This window comes from Callorhinus ursinus, unplaced genomic scaffold, assembly GCF_003265705.2.
Source record: "Callorhinus ursinus isolate GAN/ISIS: 27379988/994484 unplaced genomic scaffold, GSC_fseal_2.0 scaffold48, whole genome shotgun sequence".
In the NCBI taxonomy this organism is placed as follows: domain Eukaryota; kingdom Metazoa; phylum Chordata; class Mammalia; order Carnivora; family Otariidae; genus Callorhinus; species Callorhinus ursinus.
Genome location: NW_027397110.1, coordinates 520,973 through 536,710, shown reverse-complemented (window position 1 = coordinate 536,710; position 15,738 = coordinate 520,973).

The following is a 15,738-nucleotide window of genomic DNA, read 5'->3' as shown; positions in this document are numbered from 1 at the left end:
GATTGTTTTCCTAATTTCATTTTCAGTTAGCTCATTGCTACTGAACAGAAAAACAACTTATTTTATATATTGATCTTGTAAGTTGAAACCTTGCTGAACAAATTTATTAGCTCTACTAGTTTTGAGTGGATTCCTTGGGTTTTATACACACAGGACCATGTCATCAGCAAATGGAGACAGTGTTACCTCTTCCTTTCCAATCTGGATGCCTGTTATTTCTTCTCCTTGCCTAATGCCCCGGGGGGCCCTCCAGTGTGACGATAAGAAGGCTGGAGTGGACATTCTTGTCTTACTCCTGATCTTAAGGGGAAAACATTCAGACTTCCACTGTTCGGTATTATGGGAGCTGTACATTTTTCATAGATGCCCTTTATCAGGTGGGAGGACTTCACTTTTGTTCCTTGTTTGTTAAGTGCGTTTATCACAAACGGATTTGAATTTTGTCAAATGTTTTTTCTGCATCTATTGAGATGATTGTGTGGGTTTTGTCCTTTATTCTACTGACGTTGTGGATTGCATTAATTGGTTTTCAGATGTTAAACCAACCTTGCCCCTCCCCGCCCCCGGGGGGCTTGATTCGTTATTATCTGTTTGTTTGGTGTCTTGGCCAGGGTGCTCTAGCAGAGATGATTTTGGTGTCACTGTCGGAGGCCTCAGCCTTGGGCGTGTGCAGTCTTCGTGTGGCAGTGGCAGAGCTGTCCCCGACTGTCTCTTTCCCTGACCTCTCTGCTAGGCTGCCAAGTGCCTCCTTGCTCTCACACCCAGCCAGTGAGGCTCCACTAATTACCAGCTCACTGCTCCATTGTTTTTACTGCAGGGCAGGAATTGCTCAGCAGGTTAATCCAATTACATTCAGGCAGGGGTGGGTTTTGAGGTCAGTCTTTGAGGTTTGTTCTGACCCCGGGGCACTCTTAGCTGTCTCTTCCTTTGGTTCCCTCCAGTGGACTAGTTGGCCCAGTGGGTTAGTGTGTTGCCATTGATCAAGAAGGGCAATCTTGGGCTTGAACTTCCTCATGCTCTGTTTCAAATGAAGTCAGTTCCTGGGAAGACTCTGGTGCTCTCTTTCTTACCCACCACCTCTCCCCCAGACGACGTCTCTGAGCCGCTACTCTTCAGGCTTCCTTCTCCTGGCATGGACTCTCCGTCCTATGGAAGAGCTGGGGCAAAGGTGGTCATGCCCTTGCCCGGCCAGCCCGCCACAGCTGGGAGAGCCCCCAGGTGACACGGGGACGGTGGGAAGGAGTGTATCCCCCTCCACTGCAGCTCGGAGGGGTGAGGAGGCTGGTGGGTGGCCCCTGCCAACACTCCCCAACCAGCTGGGAGCGCTGAAGGAGAGGGAGCCCCACACTCTTGGTCCATCTGCCGGCTTCCATCACACCGGCTTCCATCACACCGGCTGGCGGGAGGGAGATAGGGTGAAGATCTTGGCTCAAACGCCACAGGCTCTTAGCAAGTTTCAGTAGATTTTCTTGAATAAATATCTCTTCGGTTGATGTATGCCCTTAGGACAATTTCCAGAGACTTTAAATGGGCTTTTTCCTTTTTTTCATAATTTTGGCAAGCTCTGCTTGTTTGCTGGGGAGCGGTCTGTGGAGATCCTTCAGCTGCTGTCTTGGACGTGGGACTCCTATTACCATTCATTTCTTTAAATTCCTGTCTCTAGCCCAGACCACCCACCTACCTGTACCAGCAGCTGCCTCCAGGACACCCCACTTTTGTTTCCATGAACTCATTATGTCCCCCCCAGTATAACCCTCTGCCCAAGCTCCCTGTCCATGATCTTCTCTATCCACCAAGTCCACCACCCCCTCTGTCCTTGGACCCCACGGGCACCCTTCAGGCCCGTCCCCGGCCTCTCCCTGCATCCCCCTGTCAGACCCTCCCCACCCCGCTCCTGCACTGTGGGTCACCTCTGCCCAACAACCTAATCCCTATGCATTTACTGGGGCTGTGCTCCCACCTCAGGTCCTCCAGAGGCCCAGGCAGAAGTGGAGAGGCCCATGCACATTGACCTCTGACTTCTAGGAGTGGACCCATCCCACCCAACAGCAGTTACCATGCCCCACCTGTGCGCCCCTCCAGGTAGTTGCCCGCACCTACTCAGAGCACCTGGAGTCTGCAAGTGCAATGTCAAGTCCTTCCAACTTGAACCCGTTGGAACAACTTTTACATGGGAGGGTCAGACGGAGGAGTTGGCAAGATGGTAGACGGGGTCTCCAGAAAACAGCATGTCCACCTCCAGTTTCAAGTTCGCAGAAATGCTGGGTGAGCGCCGGATGCCACTGAAGGGCAGAGCCAGAGGAGGATCCTGCTATAGCGCAGTTAACCAGGACGTGGATTTACCTCAGTAGGCGAGGGGACCCACAGCTCACTCTTCTCGTGCGGCAGTAAAATGAGACACATTTACTGACCTGAACATCACGCCGACTGGCACAAAACGGTGAGAAAGGAACCATCCAGTGGGATCCCACTGATGCAATGTCTATAGCACACAAACAGCATTATGTATTGTTGAGGGTGAGTCTTTCCCGAGGAAGGGCAGGGGGACACACCACTTTGGAGCTGTCCCACGGTGGGACACGGGCTGAGGGACGGTCGGGACGGCGGCCCAGCCTCCCATGCTCGGCTCGCTGCAGTGGAACAATGAGCCAGCGGACGCAGACGGGACGATGCATTAATGGCTGATCGTACGGGCAAAGGGTATGTGAGTTTCTGTGATGTTGTTTTCTCCACTGTTCCATATAACTGAAATATTTCATTAACGCTTTTAAGAAAATGTAAGGTTATTCATGATACATTCATACTATGCTGTAAACGACTGACATCTGTTCCTTCCGCCGACAAGCACTTTGATTCTGGGGAGAGAGAAGGACCCGTGAAGCATCCAGAGCCCTTCCCGGAAGCATCGGGATCAGGGCCTTCCCCACCCCCACCCCCAGAGCTCACTGTAGTAACCCACAGACCTCTGGGACTCTCATCAACCAAGCTGACATCAGCAGGCCCCCAGGCCCCCACCCCACCTCTGACCACGCCCACTGCTGCCAGGGGTCCACAGGTGGCCTGGGTTTGGTACCCAACTGCCTGAGGGCCTCTGAGGTCTGCAGTAAGACAGTCTTCACTGAGAATGGCCCTTTAATCGAAGACCAGCAGGTGCCCAGCTGCGTGCAGAGGAGAGCAGACAGACGCGGTCCAGCCTTCCTGGAGCTCAGAGGCCATGGACCCCAGAACAAACAGGGCAGCCTCTGCGGAGGAAGACAAGTAAGCAGGCGGCGGGGTGAAATCTGAGAGGCTGGCAAAGAGCCCAAGGACTCGGTCCTAGGGAGGCACGGACAAAAGCAGATACACAGGTGGACCCAGTGGCACCTTCTGAAGGACAGGGGCAAGGTGTCAAGGGCCAGCCATGGGGGCTTGAATGTGTGGGTCACAGGGTCGCGGTGCTGTCTGCCAAGTGTCGGAGGGTCTGCAGGGAGGCTGCAGAGTGTGCGGGACGTGGGGGGTGGGGGGCAGGCGGAGGAGACGTGGAAGGAACCGTTTCTGGACCGTGTGAACACAGAGATAAATGGCGATCAGTCTCGGAAACTATGGGAGCTGTGAAGACCCCCGAATTTTGGCCTGAGCAGCTGGGCAGGCGAGAGTGAGCGCAGGAGGAAGAGAGACCCCAGCCTGGCCCAAAGCAAGGTCACCCAAGGCCAGCTGAGGCCCAGAGCCTGGGTGAGAGAATAGCGGATCGTGGTGGGAGTCGGGAGCAGGCTTGTGTGCGTGGACACATTCACTTTACTTTCCGTATATTGTAAGTCTACCCTCCCCTGAGGCCGAGGCTGCAGGAGGCTGCCCTGAGGTCTGAGCCTGACAGAGGCCCAGCGGCTGCTCGGGCCTCTCCAGGACACGCTGTCCAGGGAGACAGCGAGCCCACCCTCAGGCGGTTTCCGAGGGTCCGGGGCAAAGCTGGGCCGGAGAGCACCACGGCCCCTTGGGCTCTGAGGGCAGAGGTCAGGTCCTGCCCTTTGCCTGGTGCCTCCCCAGGAAAGCCAAGACAGGCCGCCCAGGGCCCTCCCGCTGCCCCTGCCCCTCCGTCCCCCGCTGGTCCAGGACACACCCAGAGCCCTGCCTCCGCCCACCTCCTTCCGATGGCAATTCCTGTCCCAAGTTTTCCGAAGTAGTTTGGCCAGTTTCCTGTGGGTGTCCGGGGGGTGTGAGCAGTGATGTGTGAGCGGCTCCCGTGGCCGCACGGAGCAGATGCGGGTCGTGGTGAGCCCACGGTGCGGCCAAGCCAGCGTCTTTGTCCCTCATTCACACGCTCTGTCATTAATTTGCCCGAAAGTAAGCATGGCCCAGACCCCGGCCCTGCCAAACCCTGAGAGCCGAGGCTAGACAGGAGCGGTCACTGGAGGGGGTCAGGCCAGGAAGTCCCCAGAAGGGGAAGCTTCACAGGACAGGGGCCACTGAACCAAACAACCACGGTGTGTCATCTTCCAGTGTATCCTGAGAAAGCAAGAACTTCCCGGCACTCCTGGGGGGTGGGGGGGGCCAGCGGGGACGGAGCGGGAACTGGGTCCGGGTGGGGGGGGCCAGCGGGGATGGAGGGGGGCAGACAAGGGCCAGGGTGAGGGGGGGCACGAAGGTAGGCTGCCTGCAGCCTCAGGGTCCCCATGGCCCCAACAGGAATCCCTGGATCGTTCCTGACTCCTGAGCTCCCCGCCAGCCTGCAGTCCCCAGTCAGAGCTTCTCCACTGGTGGCACCGGGTGAGCGGCATCCACATGCCGCTGAGGGGCCTGTCCACAGCTCCACCCAGACCATGCACCCACCTTCCTCAACCTGACCACCCCCTGGCACCCCAATGCCTGCCTGTGTCCTCCGCCTAGTAGGTCAAGCGTCACCTGCACTGGTAGGAGCCCCTCCCACGCCGGCGCTCCTGGCCCCTCCCTGGCGGCACCGGGGACCCGCACGCTTGTAGGTGTGCTCACCGCACACATTCTGTGCTCCAAGCCGTGTGCTGGGGACACAGGCGGCCTCACCACGTGGCCCTGCCCGGGAGGCCGCAGTGTGAGGGGACGGTGGGCATGAATCAGGCACCCAAGTAGTGATCCCCTCCCCTGATGTGGGCCCTGAGGTTGCCCTGCAGGGGCCGGGGGCTTCCTGGGGACCATCGTGAATGATGAGGAGGATCCCGTCGGTCAGCTTCTCCCCAGCACGCGTCCAGGTCAGAGTGGCGGCCCCTGTGCCCACAGCCCCCGCATCAGCTCCTCCTCAGGCCCCGCACTTCAAGGTCTCCAGAGCTGGGGTCCTCCACCCACCAGACCCCGCACCCCGACCTGCACCTCCAACCCCGAGACCGAGAACCCTCCAGGTTCTTCACCAAACGGCTAATAATCGGCATCATTTACAAGTCCAAGGGCATGTTTCAATTCGGCCCCCCCCCCAGTTATTATTTAGCCTTTTCCTGTGAAATATTTTCTGCTTTTCTCCCAAACTTCGATTCACAGAAATCAGTCTTGGTTCAGGGTTGGGCACCACAGCCGAGCGGGGCCGGAGAAGAACGCTCCTGCCACCTGGTGGCCACGCAGAAGACGCTGCCCAGGGAAGGGGTTCTCAGCAAACGCTGGGGACAGCAGGTGACTGGGGGGGGGTTTCTGGGGGGGGGCGTAGACTTAAAGAATCAACACCCAGCTTCTCAGACGCTGCAGAACATGCCCACGGCTGCAACACTCCCGAAGGGCCCGGAGGACCCCAGTCTGCCGCCCACCCCACCCTGGGCCTCTTCCCACCGCTCCTGAGCCTGGTGGGCACAGACCCCACCCAGAACAGGACCTGTGGCGCAGACGCAGGAGAAGTCCCGGGGAGCCTGGGGAGGGGTGCAGGCAAAGGAGCTGGAAGGAGAGGGTCTTGGAACCACTGTTTGTCCACCTCCTACTGGACTTCAAGCCCCACCAAGCGCCCCTGGGTCCCAGCGAGGCCCCAAGCACAGGACAAGGGCAGGGCTGTGCTGGACAGTCCGTGGGCCCCCTCCCCCCCAGGCCCTGGGAGGCCAGACTGACCCCTGACGGCGGAAAGCAAATCATGTGAGCCATGGTCAGAGGGCCACCAGGTCAGACGAAGCTGTGGGGGCCCTGAGGAGTGGGGGTCTGCCCCGAGCCCCGAGAGCTGCCCCCCTGGGAAAACCCAGTGTCTCCCGCAGAACTCACCCTGACTTTCTTCTCTTGTTGGATTTTAGATCAGCTACTTCACAGAAATTCAAGGTTGTGAGTGTCCTTTGGTGTATTTTTCCACTTTTTTTTTAAGATTATTTATTTATTTATTTATTTGTTTATTTGACAGAGAGACACGGCGAGAGAGGGAACACAAGCAGGGGGAGTGGCAGAGGGAGAAGCAGACTCCCCCCGGAGCAGGGAGCCCGATGCGGGGCTCGATCCCAGGACCCTGAGATCGTGACCTGAGCCGAAGGCAGATGCCTAATGACTGAGCCACCCAGGCACCCCATTTTCCCATTTTTAAACAAAATTTATCTTTATTAATAAAAATCACTGCATGTACATTGCAGGTAAGAAAATCCTCTTGGGGGGGCGCCTGGGTGGCTCAGTCGGTGAAGCGCCTGCCTTCAGCTCAGGTCACGATCTCAGGGTCCTGGGATCGAGCCCCGCATCGGGCTCCCTGCTCCTCGAGGAGCCTGCTTCTCCCTCTGCCCTCCGCCTCCCTCTCTGCATACATACATATAAATAACTCTTTTTTTTTAAATCCTCTTTAAATAGACCCTGAGCAACTTGACAATTTGTTCCTTGAAACCCGACGATGAAACCCAGGCCGATGGCATCTGCAACAGTGACATTTCTCAGGTCTCGGGGAGGCACCTGTCCTGGTCACACACCGCCCACTGCGCCCAGCTCACAGCAGGGGTCTGCAGGAGGCAGACGGCGACCTCAGAGCACCTGCGTCTGGGCTGTCCTGGCGCCCTGGGGGCAGCTGGGGCCCGACATACTGGCCAGGCAAGAACGTCGGGGAGTGGAGAGCGATCTTCTGAAAGCCAGACAGACCCCTCAGAGGCGGGGGCCCTGCAGTCCTCAAGGGAGGGGGCAGGCCCAAGACTTTCCACAAAGCCAGAGCCTCCTCTCCGTTTGAGAGGACACCACGCCCCCCACAGCCCCAGGCATCAGACGTGGAAGGGCCCCATGACATCACAGCGCCCTGAGGGGATCCAAGGAGCCCCCGTCCCCACCAGCCCCTGCCGAAGGGTGAACGCAGATGCCCCGACCCTTCTGCTTCCCCACGACCCTGCGCTCAAATGGGATAATTTAGAAAGTAATTGCACATGCGAAGGTGGTGATTTACGTTTTCCACAGGCGAGGAGAACTGAAGCATCATGTTTCACCCGTGATCACTGTACAGTTATTGAGAAATTGAAATAACGATTTGTCTACAAAGTTGGAAGTGGACCGCTAATTAGGTTTTGATTTATAATTGAGGCAGACACATTGTCTTAAAATCTCTTCAAAGTGTTTTCTTGGAGATAAGCAGCGGGCCAGCTGTAGGGCGGGCGTCCCACGCCGTCCCAGGGCCACCTGCTAAGCCCACACCTGGTGAGGGGTCAGGACTGACAGGTGTGAACTTGAAGAGGAGCAAATTTCACCACATCCTCAGAGATCAAGGTACGCAAATCAGATGAAGATCTGGAAAGAGCCGAGAGCCGGCGTCTTATTAGACCTTCTAAAACGTGAACATTGCACATTCTGGCATTTAGCCTGACAGGCAGCATTTGCTTCTGAAGGGTAACGTTGAGGTCAGGTGGTGACGAGGGCTCCAGAAGGACATTGTGCAAAATGCTGATGCACAAGGAACCACCCCCCATCTCCCACTCCAGGCGGTGCGTGCCCCACGTGTGCTGGGTGCAAAGCAAAAAGACCCTGTAGCTGAGTTGGCAGGAATCCGCTGGAGGAACAGACAGGATTCAAACACCCCTCCGCTTCCTCCGAAGTTCACCTGGGTGGGTTTCCCACTGAGAACAAGAAGAATCAAGACCAAACCTCAGATGAAGCTGCAGCCTCTGAGCTTAAAAGGGCTGCCGCTGGGGTGGGGAGAGTTCAACATGTCCGCCATCTTGGCGGGCCAGCAAGCACGGCAGCCCAGGAGGTGCAGGCATGGAGCCGTGCGCGGCACACACCGGGGCCGCTCGGATGCTGGAATGAGGCTAGAACCAGCCGGCTGTCCGCATTCCAGGGGGCAGACGGCTGGATACTCAGGAAGACCAGCAGGGTGGGGGCAGCAGTGGAAATGGACACACCCAGGAGGCGGCAGCCAGCAAGCCTGGTGGCCCCCCTTAAGACCAACACGCTTGGCTCTGTGGGATCTTTCAGTGTCGGGGTGCGGGTCGGGGAATGGACACTCTCAGGGTCCTCCCTGCCTGCCCTGGCTCCCCCAAGAAGAGTCCTGTTTCCGATTAGCCAGGCTCTGTGTTGGCCTCCATGCTTCAGGGGGGCAGCCATAGACCAGCGTCCCCCACAGCTGGACACCAAGACCCGGGTCTGAGCTGCAGCAGCAGGAAAATGAGCAGACAGCCTCATGGCCACTTTGTGTGTCCTCGTGATGAATTCTTCAGGTCCCGTGTGTCTGCGAGTATTTTGCTTGAAATTGTGAAAAATGTTTGGCTGGACAGGGTTCTAGGTGGCCGGTATTTCTCTTCAATATTTTAATGATGTTGCTCCATTGTCTCCTGGCCAGCATTGTTTCTGAGGACAAGTCAGCTGTCATTTTTATCTGTGTTCGTCTGCCTGCCTTTGAGATTTTCTCGGTAGCGTTCCTTCTAGGCAATGCATCTTGATGTAATTTTCTTCATGTGCTTTGAGTTTATTGAGATTTCTAGATGTGTGGCTTTATAGTTTTCATCAAATTTGGGGAATTTTTCGCCGTTATCTCTTCAAAAAATTGAAAATATCAAGTGCTGGCAAGGAAGTGAAGCTGCTAGAAATCTCCTCCATTGCTGGTGGGAATATAAAATGAAGCAGCCACTTTGGAAAACAGATTGGCGGCTTCTCATAAAGTTAAACACACACTTTCCACGTCATCCACCAATCCCACTCCTGGGTGCTGACCCAAGAGAAATGAAAACACGTGCCCTCTACAGTGATCTGAACATGCATATGGCAGGTACTGGAAACAACCTGAAACTGATGGATAGATAACATAATTTTAGTATATCCATACAATAGAATACTACTCAGCAACAACAGAGGATGAACTTCTGGTGCATACAGCAGGATGGATGATTTCCAAATGCACTGTGCTCAATGAAAGAAACTGGACTCAAAAGGCAACGTGTTGTATGACTCCTTTTATATGATGTTCTGGAAAAAGCAAAACTGCAGAATGGGTATGAGATCAGTGATTGCCAGGAGCTGGGCCTGGGTAAGGGATTAACTGAAAGAGGGTGAAGACATTTGCCAGTCTGTTGAGTTGTGCATTTAAAAGAGGTGGGTATTGCTGTAAGTCACACCTCCATCCACCTGACTTCAGACCAGATGTGCACTCACTCAAACCCCCTCTGCTGGCCACTGACCTGTGCTGAGAGTCCTGGGAGATACAGACTCGGGAAGCTCACAGTTTACCAGGGAGAGAGCCCACTCTACCCACTTACTCCCATTCTACCCAAAGGCAAGTTTGTGATAGGAATGAATCGCGATGTACATTGTTTGGGGAGAACTGCCATGGTTTTCAAATGCCTTCAAACATATCCTCCTTCCGCATCTCCGAATTTGCTCTGGCCTTGCTGCTGATCAGTTCGTTGAATCTGCCTCCTCTCATCCAAAGAAAATATCATGTGTTTTATTTTCAATTAACTTGTGGCAATCCATTGGGAGGACTTTATCCCAGTTTCTCACACTGCCTGGAGCTGAGAAGAGTGGCCCCACCAGGCCTGGCCCTCACCTGCTGGGGTGCACACCTGACTCTGGGCTGGGGAAGCTGTGTGCATGGGCGGGGGCAGGGGGGCATCATCACCTTGTATCGTATGGATGGAAGTTTCTGGGATTTGTCTTGCATAACCGACCACCCCGACCCACACGAGCGCAGACTAAGGAATGTTGTATGTGAGAGTCGTGCCACATGCGCGACCTCGGGAGCCTGGTTGGTGGACGTTACCTGGCCTCCAGGTCAGAACAGGCCCTTCTGGTCTGGATGCCAAGAGCCTTGCATCCCCTGCTGCTCCAGGCTGGGCTGGCTTCCCGGAACGGAGCGTGGGAGGGAGGCGAGCACACCTAGCCCAGGCTCCTGGAAGAGGCCAAGACACGGTAACACGGAAATGCAGCTCACTCCAAACTGCACGTCGGTGAACAAATGTTTAACTTCAGACCCCATCGTGTGCCCTATAAATACAGCCCTGATAGGGATGGTCAGTGGGAGGTCTCAGCTGAGGGGAGGACGCTCCGCCCCTGCCCCTCCACCGGGACTCCGGCCGGCTGTCCCCGCGGGGCTTCCCCAGCTGGTGAGGTTGGATGTTGTAAGCACCGAGTTGATGTAACTTTGTCCTACCCTCCTTCACGCTTACTCTTGCCCCCACCTCTGTGCCCATTTCCCTTTTCTTCTTTTGTTTCTGTTAGATTTTGTAAGATCGATAAAGTGGTTTTTCCCCTTCAAACAGAGGGTACAGCGGCTGTGAATCCTTTCTTCAGAACACACCTGAAACCCAGACCCCTGCTCAGCCCCCACAGCACAGGGCAGCCCCCACAACCTGCGCTGACCTCCTGGAGCCCCGCCCTTCCACACACCTGTCCCAAACCTGCCCCGCTCACCATCTCCACCCCACGGGCAGCAGCCCCCAGGGGCACCCAACCCCCTGCCCTCTGGAGCCGTCTCTTCACAGCCACGCCCCCCCAGAACTCAGGTGGTGTCACCCTGCTCGGACGCCAGCAGGGGATCGCCCAGTCTCACAGTGTGACCCTCACCCCCCAGCCCCACGGTCCCTCCGCTAAGTGCTCCGAGAGATCCCTGCCTGGGGTCTCTGCATCTGCCTGCCGCCGGCCCAAGACCAGCCACAGAATGTGCAGAGCCCCGTACAAAATGAAAAGGACCCCTGTCCAAACATTATTAAGAGTTTCAAGATGCCGGCCCCCGAGCCCCACGGCCTTGCTGTCTGCTCCGCCCTCACGCAGTTCCTGCCTGTGTTGTCTGAGCCCCTCTGCCCTGGGGGCCGCATTGGTGAGAGTCTGTCCGCCGCTGCAGCCTGGCGCCTCAGGCTGGCCTCTTGTGCGGCTCGGTTCGGCCACATCACAACCTCTGCAAGGATGGCGCCAGATGTGTGACTGCCCCAGCCGGCGTGGGGCCGCACACACCTGTCCAGGTGGCCCCGCCAGCCTTCTCGGAGGGGCTCCTCCCTCCCAGCCTGCCTCTGTCCCCTTCCTGCTGCCCGCCTGGGAGCTCCCCCACCCTGCGCGCGCTGCAGACACCTCCTCCAGGCAGCCTGCCCTGCACACTTGCGATTCCGTCATTGCCGATTTTGGCTCTCGCCCAGCCCTTGCCGGGGAGGGGGCAGAGGGGTCTCGCATTTCGTCCTCCCCATCCATGGTCCTGATGCAGGCCTGGCACACGGTAGGTCGCAGGAAACGTGCCCGTATGGATGCGTGAAGGAGCGAGCAAGGGAGCGGATGGGGATGAGCAAGGGGGTCTCGGGTTACAGGAGACTCGAGAAGCAGCCGGGGGCAGTGGAGGGAGGAACGGGAGCCCCCCGGGTGGGAGCCAGGCGGGAGGCAGGACTGTACAGCCTCGGTTCCTGCACAAAGCCCAGGGCGGGCAGGCATGGAGTGTGGGCAGGGCGCAGAGGCTGCCCACGGCCCAGAAGCCCCCAGACCCGGAACGTTGGGGGGGGCTGTCTGTTTCGGGGAGGGGAGACAGGGTCACTCAGCCCCCAGCGAAGGGCAGAGAAAGCCTGGGGTCTGGCCGGCTGGTCCGGGAAACAACGAGGGGCATCCCCAGCATCCGGGGTGAGCAGTGCTCCCCAGCGGCTCTCCTCCCGCACCGACCGCCCGGCTCGGCCTGGCCGGGAGCTCACTTCTCACAGCCGTGCGGGGAGGTCACCGCCAGGAGAGGCACCGCAGGCTGACCAGCCCACGGAGGGGGGCACGGCAGTGGAGGGGACCAGCCAAAGCTGAGGACAAGAAAGAGCGCAGGAGAGGAAACACGGATTCGGAAGAAAAGACGGACCTGCCGCCACCCGCAAGTGAGCGGCAGTTTGCATAGAAAACCAACAAGATCGATTCACTGTCAGAATGAGTAAGAGTTCAGAGGCTTCTAAACTCAGGAAACATCTAGAAAATGTAATAGAAGGTCGGATACTGTCTTTCTGGAACAGTCCCCAAAACTAAGAGGGACCAAGGACCAACCCGCGTGGCCCTGAGGGGGCGGCCTCTGACACGGCCGGCGCGGAGCTGGCCCGGGCGGCTCCCTCCTAACAGACAATACGGCAGAGGGACGTGACGTCACTCCCGCAAGGAGGTCACCAAACACCAGGGTCCCCGAGCAGTGACTTCACCCCGCAAGCCCCGCTCTGCTTTGGGACACGGAGTACTAACACCCTAGCTCCAACGGTTAAGGCCTTCTCTGGTGTTGTTGGGGGAACTGAAAGGACGTGTACGGAAGGCTCCCGCCTCCAGACACCGCCCCCCTGCAGCTCAGGCTCCGGGGCCCGGCCTGTCCACAAAACCAGAGCTGCAGCCCTCACCCCAAGGGGAGGCGGGCAGCGCCTGGGACCAGGCTCGGGCAGCAAGGGACTAAGTCACCATCACTGGGTACCTGCCCCCGCCCCGTGCTGGATCGTACCCCGGCCCCCTGACCCCCAGAACCCCCAGACGGCCCAGGCCTCGCTGCAGGTGAACACACCTGGAGCCCGAGCTGGCCTCCAGGCACGTAGGAGGGCCCGGCTAAATACCAGCAGGGTACAGGGGCTCCTGGAGCCGGGGTGGGCAGCAGCCCCTAGGAGCCCCAGATCCAGCACCACACCCCACCGCTCTGAGCCTCCCTGGGAGGCATATTCACAAAGGCCAATGGAGAGAGCGGCCAAAACCATCCCGGTTGGAGGCAGCGACTCACTCGGTGCATCGGCAAAATCGAAGCATCTGCTACGTAGAAATGAAAACAAATGTGCTGTTTCTCTAAGGGACACTCAGCTGTTCCAGGTTGCAGCCAACAGATCATATATTGTGATTTATGTGCAGAAAGCTTGTGTTCGCGTCGAATGCAGACTCACTAATAAACACCAAGAGGACGCGGCGGATGGTCAGAGACCTGGGCCGCGGGGCAGGGCCACTCCTCAGCAGTGGTAGCTGCATCCACAGAGCAGAGCAGAGACACACAGACCCCTCTCCTCCCTCGCCACAAACAGCCACAGGAGCACATATGGTCAGTCCACACAAGTGACCACTTAGAGGCCGGAGATTCAAAGGCAGGAGGGCTGAGCCCTGGAGGGATGCCCCGGGGAGGCAGCAGAAGCCTGTGGGCAGCCGGGGGCGCCTGGCTTGTGTCTGAGCGGGCACGGGGTGTGCCGCCCGTGTGGGGCCGCGTCCGGGGCTCCAGGCTGGGACCACAGTCATGGGGGCGGTGGAGGGAGTGGGGCAGGAGCATCCTTGGAAGCAGAGCCCCTAGGCCCCGGGGATGGCGTGGCGAGGGGGCTGAGGGGCCCCAGGGGCCAGGGTTGAGCATTTTCTTCTATGTTTAGAGCCATTTGTATTTACTTTTCTGCGACGTGAGTCCACAGTTTGCCCGTTTTTTTCTATCCTATCGTTGGTCTCTTTAGAGATGACTTACTTGTAAGGGTGCCCGGGTGGCGCGGTCTGCTGAGCGTCCAACTCTTGATTTCGGCTCAGGCCATGATCTCAGGGTCGGATAATCGAGCCCTGCGCTCAGCTCAGAGTCTGCTTGGGACTCTTCTCCCTCTGCCCCTGCCCCTCCCCCCCCAATAAATAAATCTTCAAAAAAAAGATGACTAGTAAAGCTTTATATGTTAAGGAAAGCCCTCTTCTGTGGTTTGAGTTGAAATCTGTCTTTTGACACTGTAACAGATTTGGGGGCCATGCATGCACAAACTTTTTAATTTTACATTGTTAAATATATTACTATTTTCTTTTATAGTTTCTGGAAATGCAGTCATATTTTAAAAGATCAACCCCACTCCGTGGTTACAAATGATCATTTTGTGATTTTTTTCTGGAATTTTAATTATTTCACTTTGACCCATTTGAAATTTACCTTCTGTAAAGAAAAATAACTGGCCTTAAAAGGGTATAAATGTATGTTTCTATCACAAAAAGAAAACAAATCCTCAGGAAAGCTGCGTGTGCCTACCAGAGACCCAGGTTCTCTCTATCCTACGGCTCTGCCATTCATGACCCAAAACAGCTGCTGCAGCTCCATCCACCACGTCCACATTCCGGCCAACAGAAAAGAAAACACAGCAGGAAAGAGCACTCCTCCTCCTTCGGAGGGCATTTCCCTGAAGTGACACTTCCCGTTACTTCTCATTGGTCCTGTCCCCGGGCCTCACCCAGCTACAAGGGGGCCCGGGGGGACGCAGTCACAGTTCCAAAAGGCTCCCTTAAAGAGAAAAAGAGAATGGGGGGTGGGGAGGATCAGTGGGAGTCTCGGCCCCAAGCACTACTGTGGTGTTGTGGGGAGGAGTGCAGGCTCCCGCCAAGGTGGAGACCCCAGAGCTCGTGAATCTGGGGGTGGGAGGCCCTGGAGAGGGCCTGATCCAGGAAGGGACACAGGGACCCCCGGTTGCCATGGGGAGACCCTGAGCTCTGCCCACCGAGAACAGGACTGAGGAGGCCTGGCCAGGGCGGCGGCAGGGGCGCAGGGGCCCTGAGCTGGGGGCCACGTGGTCAGCCTACACCATCTCCGACACCAGTCAGAGGAGCCGGGCGGTGGTTCTGCTCCTCCGCACTCGGAGCAGAGCCTCGTCGCCTGACGCGGAGACGCTGAGTGGGTCCAGGCCTGAGTCCCCAGGCCCCGGTGCCCCCCCGGGGTCCACCAGGCAATCCAGAGACCACAGGATCCTGGCTCCGGATTACCTGCAGACGTAGCAGCAGCAGGCCAGCTGGACTCACCGGGAGCACGCGGTCGGCGCCTGCATCTGCCCCAGGCTGCCCAGCTCCAGCCTTCCAAGGGTCCCAATGCCGGTGCTGGGCCCTTGCATGCCCACCCCCCAGCCGCCCCCTCCCCGGGACTCCCCTGCACTCCAAAGCTGCCCCTTCGGCCCGCTCACCCAGAGGTCCTCGGGGACCTGCCCAGGCGGGGCCTGTCTCCACCGGGCAAGGGTGCAGGGCAGGCCCAGGACCCTGGGAGCAGAGTGAGGGCCCGGCAGGGGCTGAGCGCCTGGACACCCGCCTAAACCTAGAGCCAAAGGAGCCCTGAACACGGTGTCCTTGCCTTCACCTCCCTGCGTTTCAATCCATGAGACGCCCCAAATCACCCTGAAAAGCCACATGCTTGTGGGTAGAAGGTGCCGCCCCACTGGGGACGTCTGCAGAGGGCAGAGCAAACTGACACCCCACACGGTGCAGCCCTCTCACGTCACCTTAGTAACAAGGAAACGAACAGCTGATCCAGGAGCAGGAGAGCCAGGGGGCCGGCTCTCCGACACATTTTCTATGTGGTAGAACACCTCAAGAAAGAAGCCACAGCCCACGCGCGCCCAGGACCCCTTGGTGCTTGACCGAAGCAGGCAGTGGGCTCTACGAGGTCCCACAGGCCCCCCCCCCCCG